This window comes from Dendropsophus ebraccatus, chromosome 8, assembly GCF_027789765.1.
Source record: "Dendropsophus ebraccatus isolate aDenEbr1 chromosome 8, aDenEbr1.pat, whole genome shotgun sequence".
NCBI lineage: Eukaryota > Metazoa > Chordata > Amphibia > Anura > Hylidae > Dendropsophus > Dendropsophus ebraccatus.
In genome coordinates, this window is record NC_091461.1 from 124,609,766 (window position 1) to 124,625,731 (window position 15,966).

Sequence of the window (15,966 nt, forward strand, 5' to 3'; positions counted from 1 at the left end):
GTATAGGAGGAGTATAGACGGGGGCTGCAGGAGTATAGGAGGAGTATAGACGAGGCTGCGGGAGTATAGGAGGAGTATAGGAGGAGTATAGACGAGGCTGCGGGAGTATAGGAGGAGTATAGGAGGAGTATAGGAGGAGTATAGACGGGGCTGCGGGAGTATAGGAGGAGTATAGACGGGGGCTGCGGGAGTATAGGAGGAGTATAGACGAGGCTGCAGGAGTATAGGAGGAGTATAGACGGGGCTGGGGGAGTATAGGAGGAGTATAGACGGGGGCTGCGGGAGTATAGGAGGAGTATAGGAGGAGTATAGACGGGGCTGCGGGAGTATAGGAGGAGTATAGGCGGGGCTGCGGGAGTATAGGAGGAGTATAGACGGGGGCTGCAGGAGTATAGGAGGAGTATAGACGGGGGCTGCAGGAGTATAGGAGGAGTATAGACGGGGGCTGCGGGAGTATAGGAGGAGTATAGACGGGGGCTGCGGGAGTATAGGAGGAGTATAGACGGGGCTGCGGGAGTATAGGAGGAGTATAGACGGGGGCTGCAGGAGTATAGGAGGAGTATAGACTGGGCTGCGGGAGTATAGGAGGAGTATAGGAGGAGTATAGACGGGGCTGCGGGAGTATAGGAGGAGTATAGACTGGGCTGCGGGAGTATAGGAGGAGTATAGGAGGAGTATAGACGGGGCTGCGGGAGTATAGGAGGAGTATAGGAGGAGTATAGACGGGGCTGCGGGAGTATAGGAGGAGTATAGACTGGGCTGCGGGAGTACAGGAGGAGTATAGGAGGAGTATAGACGGGGCTGCGGGAGTATAGGAGGAGTATAGACTGGGCTGCGGGAGTATAGGAGGAGTATAGACTGGGCTGCGGGAGTATAGGAGGAGTATAGACGGGGCTGCAGGAGTATAGGAGGAGTATAGGAGGAGTATAGACGAGGCTGCGGGAGTATAGGAGGAGTATAGACGGGGGCTGCGGGAGTATAGGAGGAGTATAGGAGGAGTATAGGAGGAGTATAGACGGGGCTGCGGGAGTATAGGAGGAGTATAGGGGGAGTATAGGAGGAGTATAGACGGGGCTGCGGGAGTATAGGAGGAGTATAGACGGGGCTGCGGGAGTATAGGAGGAGTATAGGAGGAGTATAGACGGGGCTGCAGGAGTATAGGAGGAGTATAGACGAGGCTGCGGGAGTATAGGAGGAGTATAGACGGGGCTGCAGGAGTATAGGAGGAGTATAGGAGGAGTATAGACGGGGCTGCAGGAGTATAGGAGGAGTATAGACGAGGCTGCGGGAGTATAGGAGGAGTATAGACGGGGCTGCGGGAGTATAGGAGGAGTATAGGGGGAGTATAGGAGGAGTATAGACGGGGCTGCGGGAGTATAGGAGGAGTATAGACGGGGCCTGCGGGAGTATAGGAGGAGTATAGGAGGAGTATAGACGGGGCTGCAGGAGTATAGGAGGAGTATAGACGAGGCTGCGGGAGTATAGGAGTAGTATAGACGGGGCTGCAGGAGTATAGGAGGAGTATAGGAGGAGTATAGACGGGGCTGCAGGAGTATAGGAGGAGTATAGACGAGGCTGCGGGAGTATAGGAGGAGTATAGACGGGGCTGCAGGAGTATAGGAGGAGTATAGACGGGGCTGCGGGAGTATAGGAGGAGTATAGACGGGGCTGCAGGAGTATAGGAGGAGTATAGACGGGGGCTGCGGGAGTATAGGAGGAGTATAGACGGGGCTGCGGGAGTATAGTAGGAGTATAGACGGGGCTGCGGGAGTATAGGAGGAGTATAGACGGGGGCTGCGGGAGTATAGGAGGAGTATAGACGGGGCTGCGGGAGTATAGGAGGAGTATAGACGGGGGGCTGGGGGAGTATAGGAGGAGTATAGACGGGGCTGCGGGAGTATAGGAGGAGTATAGACGGGGGCTGCGGGAGTATAGGAGGAGTATAGACGGGGCTGCGGGAGTATAGGAGGAGTATAGACGGGGGCTGCGGGAGTATAGGAGGAGTATAGACGGGGGCTGCAGGAGTATAGGAGGAGTATAGGAGGAGTATAGACGGGGGCTGCGGGAGTATAGGAGGAGTATAGACGGGGGCTGCGGGAGTATAGGAGGAGTATAGGAGGAGTATAGACGGGGGCTGCGGGAGTATAGGAGGAGTATAGACGGGGCTGCGGGAGTATAGGAGGAGTATAGACGGGGCTGCAGGAGTATAGGAGGAGTATAGACGGGGCTGCAGGAGTATAGGAGGAGTATAGACGGGGCTGCAGGAGTATAGGAGGAGTATAGGAGGAGTATAGACGGGGCTGCGGGAGTATAGGAGGAGTATAGACGGGGCTGCGGGAGTATAGGAGGAGTATAGACGAGGCTGCAGGAGTATAGGAGGAGTATAGACGGGGCTGCAGGAGTATAGGAGGAGTATAGACGGGGCTGCAGGAGTATAGGAGGAGTATAAGAGGAGTATAGACGGGGCTGCAGGAGTATAGGAGGAGTATAGACGGGGCTGCAGGAGTATAGGAGGAGTATAGACGGGGCTGCAGGAGTATAGGAGGAGTATAGGAGGAGTATAGACGGGGCTGCAGGAGTATAGGAGGAGTATAGACGGGGCTGCAGGAGTATAGGAGGAGTATAAGAGGAGTATAGACGGGGCTGCAGGAGTATAGGAGGAGTATAGACGGGGCTGCAGGAGTATAGGAGGAGTATAGACGGGGCTGCAGGAGTATAGGAGGAGTATAGACGGGGCTGCGGGAGTATAGGAGGAGTATAGGAGGAGTATAGACGGGGGCTGCGGGAGTATAGGAGGAGTATAGACGGGGCTGCGGGAGTATAGGAGGAGTATAGACGGGGGCTGCAGGAGTATAGGAGGAGTATAGACGGGGGCTGCAGGAGTATAGGAGGAGTATAGACGGGGGCTGCAGGAGTATAGGAGGAGTATAGACGGGGCTGCGGGAGTATAGGAGGAGTATAGACGGGGCTGCGGGAAAGGGGTTACATTAACTCATTTCAACATTTGGGACTTTGGTTCTGGGAATGACCCTATAATCAGGTGGGTTATCAGATAAACAGCACTATTGGGAATGCAGTTTTGGCCGCGGGAACTTGGAAGACACAGAAAAGAAGAAGTTTTCTGAATTATGTAACAAAAACTGAAGAAGTGAAGAAAGATCCCAAAATGATCATCTCCATACATATCATAGCGATAAAAGCCAATGTGCCGAGGCAAGTAGTCCTTAAAGGGGTTATCCAGCGCTACAACATGGCCATTTTTTCACCACTCTTGTCTCCAGATTGGGTGGGGTTTTAAGCTCAGTTCCATTGAAGTAAATGGAGCTAAACTGCAAACCGCACCTGAACTAAAGACAAGAGAGGGGCAAAAATGGCCATGTTTTTGTAGTCCTGGATAACCCCTTTAAGGTTCTGTATAGTAGAGATATATGCCGCCATATAGTGTCTCCATATTGGGAAGGATAGTCTGGGGCAGGCTATCCTACAGGCGGTGTGTTACAGTTCTCTACTGCTCAGATATTGTATGGAGCTGTAATAAGAAGTGCGCATGCGCTCGAAATGGCCGTCGTGTGTGATGCACCTGTGAGATGTGGCGTCTGACGTCCCAGATACATGCACTGATCCCATATTTTAATCGTGAATAAATAAAGAAATACTGCAACAGAACCGGTGAGTGCCCGCAACTTTCTTCTCTCTACTTCGTCGAGCTGTAATAAGACTTATTCTCTAGGGTTTACCCCAAGTGACTGACTGGTCCCAGTGGGCGATCACTTCTTTACCAATCGCAGTGTCCTCTAGTGTTCAGTCGGAATTTTTTCCTGTATAGTCGTGATTTTTGGTGTTTGCAAGTTACTAGCAGTGAGTGAGCCTCACCAGTCACATACACAGCTCTGTGCACTATAGTCATGTGGAAGGTTTGGTGCTGCTTATATCGGGTGTATGTAGGGTGGGCCCCTAGAATTATATTCCCTGGTGGGCTCACGGTACCCCAGTCAGACACTGCGGTAGGTTATAGTTTTCTGCATAACCAGGTGTCCACAAGGGCCGCCGTGCAAGCTCCTCCTCCTCTTTCTGCTGTAGACATCCATTGCCTGGTAGACACTCCTGGTATTATTGTATATCAGACATGGAGACCACCATGTATTGCCTTAATGATTTCTATTGTTTTGTACTTAATTCCTGACAGACAAAGAATTCCTGAAAGAACTTTGAGCGGCGTCCTGGAATCACTCAATGAAGAACGTCCCCATTTGTTCCTTCTCCCTGGATGATGATCCCACCGCTGCCACCAGAAAAGTTAAGTTGTCCCGACACATCACACTGGTCGCTGCGTTTTCTTGTCTCCCAGTAAGTGTTATTTTTTACAGTGATGGATCAATGATAAATCATAGTTTTATTGTTTCTCCTGAGTTTACGTTGCTCATAGTTAGGAAATACACAGATGGTGACACAGAATTTTCACTTGTCATTTTTACAAACATTCTGATACATGAATTATTGCAATGGAAATCTGCCTTGTGTGAACATAACCTTAGATGGCGGATTACAGGGTACTATAACAGGGAGGCAGTACTATCTGTGCCTACAGCTGTATCACCTACAGGAAGAAGCAGAGGGAAGTACTATCTGTGCCTACAGCTGTATTACTTTACAGGAAGAAGCCGGAAGGCAGTACTATCTGTGCTGTATCACTTACAGGGAGGAGCAGGGAGGCAGTACTATCTGTGCCTACAGCTGTGTCACTTACAGGAAGAAGCAGGGAGGAAGTACTATCTGTGCTGTATCACTTACAGGGAGAAGCAGGGAGGCAGTACTATCTGTGCTGTATCACTTACAGGGAGAAGCAGGGAGGCAGTACTATCTGTGCTGTATCACTTACAGGGAGAAGCAGGGAGGCAGTACTATCTGTGCTGTATCACTTACAGGGAGAAGCAGGGAGGCAGTACTATCTGTGCTGTATCACTTACAGAAAGAAGCAGGGAGGCAGTACTATCTGTGCTGTATCACTTACAGGGAGAAGCAGGGAGGCAGTACTATCTGTGCTGTATCACTTACAGGGAGAAGCAGGGAGGCAGTACTATCTGTGCTGTATCACTTACAGGGAGAAGCAGGGAGGCAGTACTATCTGTGCTGTGTCACATATGGAAGAAGCAGGGAGGCAGTACTATCTGTGCTGTATCACTTACAGGGAGAAGCAAGGTAGCAGTACTATCTGTGCTGTGTAACATATGGAAGAATCAGGGAGGCAGTACTATCTGTGCTGTATCACTTACAGAAAGAAGCAGGGAGGCAGTACTATCTGTGCCTATATATAGAATGAAATGAAGGAGGTTCAGTCATTTTAGCCACCTTAACCATGAGGGAGGGATAGTTGGGACCCTGGTGGAGTAATGGCCGCCCTGGTATTGGCTTCTACTGAGGTGGCACCATCTGCGGCAGAATTTAGTAAATCCAGAAATAAATCCTTTATATCCAGAGCAGTAACATCATCATCATCGCAGCGGCTGGCCTTCCTCACCGGTGATGTCACTACCTGGAAATCCTCCCATCAAAATCCAACTGAAGGAAATATTTGTCGAGTCGGTAGACGTGGGAACGTCCTGCTAATCTAACCAGCTGCGGAACAGAAGCGGCTAATTGTTTGCTCCCACTTTTATTACAGTCCAGGCCGACTGGTCAACGACTAGACAGGAATCAGAAGCAGTGGCGAGCGTGCACTCCGTCAGTCCCAGAGTAATATAAGTGACAGCGGCGCGGATCGCTGCGATGAATAACGGCCCATTAACGGCGATGAAGGAGAGAGTGAGGGACGGGGCGCGGGGAGGAAAGGGTGGACGCAGGAGATAGCTGAGGAGCAGGACGGGATGTCAGAACCCAGGAAAACACTCAAAGGTTTGAAGATTTTTTTGTTGTTCACTTTAAGCTGCCAAAATTTGAAGTGGAGAGTGGTGAGCTTGGGAATGAAAGAGAGAAGGGGGTGGAGAGTAAGAGAGAGAAGAGAGAGAGAGAGAAGAGACAAGAGACTAAACACTCCGGGATCTGGATGTGGAAATGATCAAACTTGTTATGAATGGATTAGTAGCCGCAGCCGGAGAAGCTTCACGGGGGGATAAGCCGGAGCCAATCTAGGTGATGGGAGCCCTGGGAGCCTAGGTAAGAGCACCCTGCTGCTGCTGTGTATATGGATGAGGTGATGTCCGCCCACACACGGCTGACTGTCTGTGAACTGGTGACCCTGCATCTCTGCCCGCTGTGGATGAAGCCGCCACCTTCTCCTCTTCACCCCCCCTCACTTTACTTCTTCTTTATCCTCTTCCTTATTTCTATGAAGAACAAGTGTATCCCGGTCACTTGTCACAGGAGACCCAGGAGCCAGCGCTCCCGGGCACACACAATGGGCTCCTGTGCCAGGAGGGAGCGGGCAAAGCCGGGCTGGATTGGCAGCGGCTTCACAGCAAGGTCGTAATCTTTATTCCACAAATATAAAGTGACGGCTCCTGTTTGTTCTCGATTTTCTTTCCATCAAACACCTAATCGCTGGGTCCTGACTCTCCTCTCTGTTTGTTTTAGTAACACCTCCGTCCGTCTGTCTTTTCCAGTATCTTTTTTTTTTTTTTTTCTCATTCCCTTTTTTTTTTCCCTCCGGCAGAATGAATAAAGTAGTACAGTATGTGCAAGCGTAAATCAGCCCTGAGTGCGGGGTCTGGAGAGGGGCACCGAGACGTTATTTTTCTACTCTGTGGCTTGTTCCTCGCAGGACAGGCAGGTGTGAAAACAGACATGTTCCCTGGGATTTCCGAAAAAAAAATTAAAAAAAATTGCAATGATGAAAACAAGCGTGGAGTGAAGGTAGTGAGGGCTGGGAGAGGATGAGCTCATCCTGATATGAAAAGCCCACCTGAATAGGGACCTGCTGGAGCGAGGGGGTCCATAGCCTGGGGGGCGGGGTCTGAAAATAAAAAAAAGGGGAAAAAAAAAGAGGAGACCCTGACTATGAATAGGAGGAAGGGGAACAGAAAGAGGGGCACCGGGAGGGGGCAGGGGGGAACACCAGAGGAGAAGAGAGATAAAAGGACGGAGGGATGGAGTCATAGAGGAGACAGGAGAACACCAGAGGCAGGAGCTCACCTACCGACTGCCAGGTAACTCAGCCACAACCGTCTGCAATATCATGCTGCAACTAACACCAACAGGATGACTGCAGCCACTGCTCCAGAGGAAGGGAAGCCAGTCAGACTTATTCATAGGTGTCCGAGATCACTGGGGTCCTGCCAGCCGGAGACTAGAGAGAGATCATCTATCGGATGGACGGGACACGGCAGCTTACTGAGGAGGGGTATGTAGAGGATAGTCTAGGGCGGGGGGTCTCGTGTGCTATAGATGATGATGACCACCTATACAATGGCACATGAGATGCTCCACGCTGTGGGATGGGGGTAGACTACCTGAGCTGTGTATGATGGGATGGGGGTAGACTACCTGAGCTGTGTATGATGGGATGGGGGTAGACTACCTGAGCTCTCTATATGATGGGATGGGGGTAGACTACCTGAGCTCTCTATATGATGGGATGGGGGTAGACTACCTGAGCTCTCTATATGATGGGATGGGGGTAGACCACCTGAGCTGTATATGATGGGATGGGGGTAGACTACCTGAGCTGTGTATGATGGGATGGGGGTAGACTACCTGAGCTCTCTATATGATGGGATGGGGGTAGACTACCTGAGCTCTCTATATGATGGGATGGGGGTAGACTACCTGAGCTCTCTATATGATGGGATGGGGGTAGACTACCTGAGCTCTCTATATGATGGGATGGGGGTAGACTACCTGAGATGTGTATGATGGGATGGGGGTAGACTACCTGAGCTGTGTATGATGGGATGGGGGTAGACTACCTGAGCTCTCTATATGATGGGATGGGGGTAGACTACCTGAGCTCTCTATATGATGGGATGGGGGTAGACTACCTGAGCTCTCTATATGATGGGATGGGGGTAGACTACCTGAGCTCTCTATATGATGGGATGGGGGTAGACTACCTGAGCTGTGTATGATGGGATGGGGGTAGACTACCTGAGCTGTCTATATGATGGGATGGGGGTAGACTACCTGAGCTGTGTATGATGGGATGGGGGTAGACTACCTGAGCTCTCTATATGATGGGATGGGGGTAGACTACCTGAGCTCTCTATATGATGGGATGGGGGTAGACTACCTGAGCTGTGTATGATGGGATGGGGGTAGACTACCTGAGCTCTCTATATGATGGGATGGGGGTAGACTACCTGAGCTATCTATATGATGGGATGGGGGTAGACTACCTGAGCTCTCTATATGATGGGATGGGGGTAGACTACCTGAGCTGTATATGATGGGATGGGGGTAGACTACCTGAGCTGTGTATGATGGGATGGGGGTAGACTACCTGAGCTGTGTATGATGGGATGGGGGTAGACTACCTGAGCTGTGTATGATGGGATGGGGGTAGACTACCTGAGCTGTGTATGATGGGATGGGAGTAGACTACCTGAGCTCTCTATATGATGGGATGGGGGTAGACTACCTGAGCTGTGTATGATGGGATGGGGGTAGACTACCTGAGCTCTCTATATGATGGGATGGGGGTAGACTACCTGAGCTCTCTATATGATGGGATGGGGGTAGACTACCTGAGCTCTCTATATGATGGGATGGGGGTAGACTACCTGAGCTGTGTATGATGGGATGGGGGTAGACTACCTGAGCTCTCTATATGATGGGATGGGGGTAGACCACCTGAGCTCTCTATATGATGGGATGGGGGTAGACTACCTGAGCTGTGTATGATGGGATGGGGGTAGACTACCTGAGCTGTGTATGATGGGATGGGGGTAGACTACCTGAGCTGTGTATGATGGGATGGGGGTAGACTACCTGAGCTGTGTATGATGGGATGGGGGTAGACTACCTGAGCTGTGTATGATGGGATGGGGGTAGACTACCTGAGCTGTGTATGATGGGATGGGGGTAGACTACCTGAGCTCTCTATATGATGGGATGGGGGTAGACTACCTGAGCTGTGTATGATGGGATGGGGGTAGACTACCTGAGCTGTGTATGATGGGATGGGGGTAGACTACCTGAGCTCTCTATGTGATGGGATGGGGGTAGACTACCTGAGCTCTCTATATGATGGGATGGGGGTAGACTACCTGAGCTGTGTATGATGGGATGGGGGTAGACTACCTGAGCTCTCTATATGATGGGATGGGGGTAGACTACCTGAGCTGTGTATGATGGGATGGGGGTAGACTACCTGAGCTGTGTATGATGGGATGGGGGTAGACTACCTGAGCTGTCTATATGATGGGATGGGGGTAGACTACCTGAGCTCTCTTTATGATGGGATGGGGTAGACTACCTGAGCTGTGTATGATGGGATGGGGGTAGACTACCTGAGCTCTCTATATGATGGGATGGGGGTAGACTACCTGAGCTGAGCTGTGTATGATGGGATGGGGGTAGACTACCTGAGCTGTGTATGATGGGATGGGGGTAGACTACCTGAGCTCTCTATATGATGGGATGGGGGTAGACTACCTGAGCTGTGTATGATGGGATGGGGGTAGACTACCTGAGCTCTCTATATGATGGGATGGGGTAGACTACCTGAGCTGTGTATGATGGGATGGGGGTAGACTACCTGAGCTCTCTATATGATGGGATGGGGGTAGACTACCTGAGCTGTGTATGATGGGATGGGGGTAGACTACCTGAGCTGTCTATATGATGGGATGGGGGTAGACCACTTGAGCTGTATATGATGGGATGGGGGTAGACTACCTGAGCTGTATATGATGGGATGGGGGTAGACTACCTGAGCTGTGTATGATGGGATGGGGGTAGACTACCTGAGCTCTCTATATGATGGGATGGGGGTAGACTACCTGAGCTCTCTATATGATGGGATGGGGGTAGACTACCTGAGCTGTGTATGATGGGATGGGGGTAGACTACCTGAGCTGTCTATATGATGGGATGGGGGTAGACTACCTGAGCTCTCTATATGATGGGATGGGGGTAGACTACCTGAGCTGTGTATGATGGGATGGGGGTAGACTACCTGAGCTCTCTATATGATGGGATGGGGGTAGACTACCTGAGCTCTCTATATGATGGGGATGGGGGTAGACTACCTGAGCTGTGTATGATGGGATGGGGGTAGACTACCTGAGCTGTGTATGATGGGATGGGGGTAGACTACCTGAGCTGTATATGATGGGATGGGGGTAGACTACCTGAGCTGTGTATGATGGGATGGGGGTAGACTACCTGAGCTGTCTATATGATGGGATGGGGGTAGACTACCTGAGCTGTATATGATGGGATGGGGGTAGACTACCTGAGCTGTATATGATGGGATGGGGGTAGACTACCTGAGCTGTATATGATGGGATGGGGGTAGACTACCTGAGCTGTGTATGATGGGATGGGGGTAGACTACCTGAGCTGTCTATATGATGGGATGGGGGTAGACTACCTGAGCTGTATATGATGGGATGGGGGTAGACTACCTGAGCTGTATATGATGGGATGGGGGTAGACTACCTGAGCTCTCTATATGATGGGATGGGGGTAGACTACCTGAGCTGTGTATGATGGGATGGGGGTAGACTACCTGAGCTGTGTATGATGGGATGGGGGTAGACTACCTGAGCTGTGTATGATGGGATGGGGGTAGACTACCTGAGCTGTGTATGATGGGATGGGGGTAGACTACCTGAGCTGTGTATGATGGGATGGGGGTAGACTACCTGAGCTCTCTATATGATGGGATGGGGGTAGACTACCTGAGCTCTCTATATGATGGGATGGGGATGATCAATCACACAGGACTATTATATGTATGTATGTAGTATGTGCTGGTGCAAGGACAGGTGCTGGAGGTAATGCCTGTAACGTATAACTATAACTCCAGATGTGTGAGACTTTATATAAGAAGCATTTATATCAGAGACTTTATATAGAAGACAGATGGATGGAAGTGATTTCTGTACACTGCTATCCCTGTATCATCCCTACACTATATACACTGCTATCCCTGTATCATCCCTACACTATATACACTGCTATCCCTGTATCATCCCTACACTATATACACTGCTATCCCTGTATCATCCCTACACTATATACACTGCTATCCCTGTATCATCCCGACAATATATACACTGCTATCCCTGTATCATCCCTACACTATATACACTGCTATCCCTATATCACCCCTACACTACAATATATACACTGCTATCCCTATACAATCCCTATATCACCCTACACTACACTATATATGACTATATATATGAACGGAAGAGGCTGCAAAGTCATTTAGCAAAGTGTGAAGCAAATAAACAATTGTCTAAGTGACAAGAAAGCTCAGACATAACTTTTGATCAATAGCTGCCCATGGTGAGAGTAACAATTCCTTCCATACTTGGTATTATCAGTTCAGTCTCCTTCCCCCAGTTCTCAGCTGCTGCTTTCTGCTCAAGACATAAAAATCTGTGTGAGCTTTTCCTTATGTATCCCCCTCCTCCCCCCTCCCTTCTGAGACAGCTGATGTAAACATGTCCCTGGCAGGATGTATCTGCAACATTGTAGCTTCTTTGTAGTGCAGGAGAGTAATCACAGTGAGTTCATCAGCAACTTGACCTTAGAATAACCTCCCAGCATTACAACTGTTGCAGATTTGGGGAGGGGAGAGAGAGAAATGGGTCACCTCCACAGCATCAACACAAGGAAGGGTTACCTCAAAAAATCAGCCCTGGTCTAAGCAATGAACTGCTGCTGCTGATGGTGGTGGGAAGATTATATTCAGGAGGCAGCTCTGTCTACATAATACTAAAAAGAAGAGGGTAGAGGGAAGCCTTGATTTACCTTTCAGGCACAGTGTGGACCCTCTGGGCTCAGCCTAATAACACACAGTCCAGACTTTCTCCACTGTATAACACCACTAAAACCCCCACTTCATGTCTATCATCTTGGAATCCCCCTGACAACAGGCAGTGGGCAGCAGCTTACCCCTAGTGGCCAAGCTTTCTTCTGGGATATGGAGTCATAAGTTAGCGATCACACTTACTGTCACATTGAGGAAAGCGATTTGGAATAGACGGTAACCATTGATATTGGTATTGCCCAAAATGTTGCTTACAATCAATAGTATCAGCAAATAGGAAAAACTTTGTGTTATATTTTATTAGAGGGAAGTGCCTCTTTCTTTATCATTCACTATTTTCCTGCAGACTCATTGTTTACTTAGCAAAAACTGCTATGAGACAAGATGGACTATCAGCTAACTGAGGGATCTGGTTACAGATGTCCATAGAAGTCTAAAGAGGGAGAGGGGGGTGATAGGGACTGGCAAGAGACTCCAGCAGACACAGAGACACAGCGATAATAATAATAATAATAATAATAATAATAATAATAATAATAATAATTTTTATTTATATAGCGCCAACAGATTCCGCAGCACTTTACAATTCTGGCGGTACAAACGTAGACAAAAAATAGACGTTACAGAGAGATATATATATAATTATCAGTCATACATGAGGAGTGAGGTCCCTGCTCGCATGCATGCGCTTACATACTATCAGGAGGGGGTGCGAGACAGAATGGCAGAGGGGCAAAGTGCATCATTGTTCTTATGCAGCTAGTAGTGAGTAACTCATTCCAGGATTTAATTCACAGCTAATTTTACTCAGTACTTCTATATAATGTCCTCCATGCTACTGCTTCTGTCCTAGAGACATATAGACAGGGCTGTGTTACCAGCTGCTGCTGCCCTAGGCGCAAAACCTGAAGCCGCCCCATCTTGAGGAGCATTGGGGAGCCTGGTTTCAGCCACATTCTCTACATGGAGAAACATTGTGTGAATCGCAGTTTTCATGGTTTTCAACGGTTTAAACATAAAAAATTTCCACATTTAATCAATGATTAGAAGCGTCTGCATATTGTCTGAGGGAATTCTCACCACAGGATTGGTAGACGCTCCAGGCGTCACATTTATCACCGCCACACCAGGCCTGACCAATACCACCATATTGTGACTGGATAACACCTCCATACCAGACCTGACCAATATCGACACACTGTGACTGGATAACACTGTCATACCAGACCTGACCAATACCGCCATACTGTGACTGGATAACACCACCATACCAGACCTGGCCAATACCGCCATACTGTGACTGGATAACACCACCATACCAGACCTGGCCAATACCGCCATACTGTGACTGGATAACACTGCCATACCACACCTGACCAATACCGCCATACTGTGACTGGATAACACTGCCATACCAGACCTGACCAATATCGACACACTGTGACTGAATAACACTGTCATACCAGACCTGACCAATACCGCCATACTGTGACTGGATAACACCACCATACCAGACCTGGCCAATACCGCCATACTGTGACTGGATAACACTGCCATACCACACCTGACCAATACCGCCATACTGTGACTGGATAACACTGCCATACCAGACCTGACCAATACCGTCATACTGTGACTGGATAACACTGCCACACCAGACCTGACCAATACCGCCATACTGTGACTGGATAACACTGCAATACCAGAACTGACCAATACCACCATACTGTGACTGGATAACACCACCATACCAGACCTGACCAATACCGCCATACTGTAACTGGAGAATACTGCCACACCAGACCTGACCAATACCACCATACTGTGACTGGAAAACCCCGGCATACCACACCTGACCAATACCACCATACTGTGACTGGATAACACCACCACACCAGGGTGTGCTATAGAGATATAGGTGAGCAGGATCTCCTCTCTTCTGAGGGTGTGCTATAGAGATATAGGGGAGCAGGATCTCCTCTCTTCTAAGGGTGTGCTATAGAGATATAGGGGAGCAGGATCTCCTCTCTTCTGAGGGTGTGCTATAGAGATATAGGGGAGCAGGATCTCCTCTCTTCTGAGGGTGTGCTATAGAGATATAGGGGAGCAGGATCTCCTTTCTACTGAGGGTGTGCTGTAGAGATATAGGGGAGCAGGATCTCCTTTCTACTGAGGGTGTACTGTAGAGATATAGGGGAGCAGGATCTCCTCTCTTCTGAGGGTGTGCTCTAGAGATATAGGGGAGCAGGATCTCCTCTCTTCTGAGGGTGTGCTATAGAGATATAGGGGAGCAGGATCTCCTCTCTTCTGAGGGTGTGCTGTAGAGATATAGGGGAGCAGGATCTCCTTTCTACTGAGGGTGTGCTATAGAGATATAGGGGAGCAGGATCTCCTTTCTACTGAGGGTGTGCTGTAGAGATATAGGGGAGCAGGATCTCCTTTCTACTGAGGGTGTACTGTAGAGATATAGGGGAGCAGGATCTCCTCTCTTCTGAGGGTGTGCTCTAGAGATATAGGGGAGCAGGATCTCCTCTCTTCTGAGGGTGTGCTATAGAGATATAGGGGAGCAGGATCTCCTCTCTTCTGAGGGTGTGCTGTAGAGATATAGGGGAGCAGGATCTCCTTTCTACTGAGGGTGTGCTATAGAGATCCTAGGTGCATTGCCCCCTGGGAAACATCAATATGCAAAAAAAGAGCCTGTGGAGCCTCATTAAAGAGTCTCAAAATCCAGGAGTAACCAGATATCCCTCCGGGAAGGACCCGGCCAGGGGCGGCTCCTGCAGGGAAACCACCAAGCCCCCCATATTAAGTGGCCCTATAAGTCGATGTAATGACAAGGGAAAAAACAAGGCCAGGTATCCATCCATATACAGCTGTTTCGGGGTGTTGCCCCTCATCAGTGTGGAGCAGGATTCTGGCTAGGTGGGAGCAATGCCTAATAGAGCCATAAGAGAAACAGATCGCTGATCTCTGTGAGACCGGCCAAACGATAACACTGCTGGCTGCTGGTTAAAGCGCTCAATGCAGTGACATCCTAGGTGACTTGCTACCTAGGAAACATCAGTATCCAAAAAAGAGAGCCCGTGGACCAGGGGCGTGACTAGAAATGGCTGGGCCCCACAGCAAACTTTTGATTTGCCCCTCCCCCCCCCCCCCCCCCCCCCCGACTGACCACTAAACAGTCAAGTGAAGTCATAACTACATAACTGCTCTGGTCAGGAGTGCTTGCAGTTAAAGGGACATTTGCAAAACCCAAGAGACCAGCAGGGCCACCCGGTGCTGCAAATGATGACGGCTCAGGGGGGCCCAGTGTATTGCAGGAGCAGGCCATGGGGCCCCCTGATGCGGCGGGCCCCATAGCAGCCGCTATGGCTGCTATAGTGGTAGTTACGCCCCTGCCGTGGACCCCTGGCTGGGTCCTCCCTGGAGGGATATCTGGCTAGTCCTGTGTTTTGAGACCGTTAATGAGGCTCCACAGGCTCTTCTTTTTTAATATTCATGTTTCCCAGGGAGCAATGCACCTAGGATGTCACTGCATTGAGCGCTTTAACCAGCAGCCGGCAGTGTTATCTTTGGCTGGTCTCCCTGAGATCAGTGATCTGTTTCTCTTATTATTTATTCTGGTCCTGGATAATCACTTTAAGAGTATATTCACATGTGACGACATCTCTGGGACTGCCCCCTTCATGTGGGTATGGCTGGGAGAGAGCCATGTGCTTCCCGCCAACTCCATGATGATGACCCGCGGGGACCGGAAGATCAATCACCTTTCTGTTAAAGACCGCCTACTTTCTGTTAAGCCCCACCCACCACATTAGCTTAGTCTAGAGTAGTGTAGAGACACTTTTTTTTTTAAATGCAAAATAACGGCGACTTCATGAGCCCAAACATTGGGGCGGCTGGTATCTGCTTCCTCCCCATGTGTGATGGCTGCAGCTGTCCGCAGGGGCCGGATAGGGGCCGGGGAGTTTATTATGTGGATTATTGTGTGATTATTACGGTCACTTTTCCGTTTTATTCCTCTCACA

The 15,966-nt window shown here is 49.7% G+C and overlaps 1 protein-coding gene across 7 annotated transcripts in view; it reads left to right on the forward strand.

Moving 5' to 3' along the window:
* PAPPA2 (pappalysin 2) overlaps window positions 1-15,966 on the forward strand; it is a 201,065-nt gene that overhangs the window by 30,695 nt on the left and 154,404 nt on the right. Inside the window, exon 2 of one of the 7 annotated variants that reach the window (XM_069981707.1) lies at window positions 4,187-4,347. The gene's annotated coding sequence lies outside the window, so the exon portion shown is untranslated. Of the gene's footprint in view, window positions 1-4,186; window positions 4,348-5,678; window positions 5,893-5,926; window positions 6,154-6,423; window positions 6,460-7,053; window positions 7,143-7,177; window positions 7,337-15,966 lie in introns of those variants that run through there. The other 6 variants (XM_069981709.1, XM_069981705.1, XM_069981711.1 and 3 more) reach the window with 6 other exon arrangements.